This window comes from Triticum dicoccoides, unplaced genomic scaffold (assembly GCF_002162155.2).
Source record: "Triticum dicoccoides isolate Atlit2015 ecotype Zavitan unplaced genomic scaffold, WEW_v2.0 scaffold130235, whole genome shotgun sequence".
NCBI classification, from domain to species: domain Eukaryota; kingdom Viridiplantae; phylum Streptophyta; class Magnoliopsida; order Poales; family Poaceae; genus Triticum; species Triticum dicoccoides.
Genome location: NW_021191694.1, coordinates 1 through 1,564, shown reverse-complemented (window position 1 = coordinate 1,564; position 1,564 = coordinate 1). Strand labels below are relative to the sequence as shown.

At 54.5% G+C, this 1,564-nt stretch overlaps 1 long non-coding RNA gene across 1 annotated transcript; it reads left to right on the top strand.

Annotated features, from left to right (window-relative positions):
• The first annotated feature begins 642 nt into the window (after positions 1–642).
• On the top strand, positions 643–1,562 carry LOC119343504. Its single transcript, XR_005166127.1, has 3 exons — positions 643–924; positions 1,255–1,412; positions 1,525–1,562. It is a non-coding gene; the product is annotated as an uncharacterized LOC119343504 (long non-coding RNA).
• Positions 1,563–1,564: the final 2 nt, after the last annotated feature.

Below are 1,564 nucleotides of genomic sequence, written 5' to 3'. Positions count from 1 at the left end.
TCAAAAATTGAATATATAAACCCTCCTAGAATACCCGCCATTCCAGCATCCTCGCACTTTCAAATTCATCCTGTATGTTCGGTTCGCACTGCTGTCCATTGACATCGTACTTTTTATCGCCGTGGTAAACATCTGGAGCTCGTTCTTTTGAACGCCGCAGAATCGGGCTAGAGCGACTGATGCATGGGCCAACTTTGCGCGCGGGCCAGCCTGGCAGCGACACGGTGTGTGCGTGGCTGTGTCCGGGTGAAAGCGGGGGCGATCGATGGTGGGTTGCCAGTGGCGTTCGTGGGTTGGCAGGGCGTTTTTTTACCGTCCTCGTTTGCACCCAGTGGCGGCGCCTCCGCTCCAGCCGTGGCGGGCCCATCTGTCATTCTCGTGGGTGCGCGGCTCAGAAAGAGCAGCGAGCGAGCGGGCGGCCTGGAGAGCGGGCACGAGACAAAAGAAAAGGAGAAGCGGCAGCGAGAGAAAAGAGGAAAAGCAGTCAGACCTAGCCCGCGCCCCCGTAGCCGCCTCCTCTCCTGCCGCCGCCGCCTCGGCCTTGTTCGCCTCCTCTCCTGCCGCCGCCACCGCCTTGGCCTCGGCGCCCATGCTCTCCCGGCGCCCGTCGGCCTCGATCCGGCCTCAGTAGGAGGAGCTCGGCCTCGAGACTCGGCAGGAGGAGCTCGCCCTCGAGTAGGACTCAACAGGAGGAGGGGAGCAGCAGCTGCGCCCCATGCTCTCTCGCCACCCTCGAGGTGAAGGTAACGGATGAAATCCCATGGACGAGCTCGAGCTGGAAGGACGCGAACGGCAGCGGCTTGGACCAACATCGTCCTGCCGGTGCCTTGCCGGTGAGCGCCACGCATGGTGCAGCAGGCGGCAGGCACGACTTTGGGAGCTGCGCATCGAGCGACGACTACTGCATCTGCCGCCAGCACCAAGGTGAGCTTCCTCTTTCTGTGCGGCCACCTCCCCTGGCACCGATTTGTTGGTGAGGTGTTCCATGGTGAGGTATGAAGAGACGATGTCCCATCTTCTGCATAAAAATAGTTTTTCTTTCCTCATGTGATTATTTTGGGATCTAGCTCTATGTAACCACTTTTCTAGATTAACTTCACAAAATGGCGGCAGCAGTTAGTTGAATGGTTGAAGTAGTAGTCAATTTGGTTCATATGCTTTGAATAAAATTGTGTTCATAGATCATGTTATGCACTTTGAATGAAATTGTGTTCAGTATACCAAGGATATTAAGAATTCGATTCATAAATGCAGCCAAGATGTAGAGCGGTGGTCGACGGCGGCAACCTGCTCCCAAGTTGCAAGTGATGTTGCCAGATAGCAGTATACCAAGGGTTCTAAGAATTTGATTCATAAATGTAGCCAAGATGCAGCGCGGTGGTCGACGGCGGCGGCCTGCTCCCAAGTTGCAGGTGAGAAAGTGATGCGGCAGTTGTTGGTTTGCATACATATTGATCTATTCTGTGAATATTTTGTGAGGTATCCTGATTGGCATATCACAGGTTGCTAATGCTGTTCAAACAGGTGCGTGCATGGACATCTTCATGATTACTGATTATAAGAT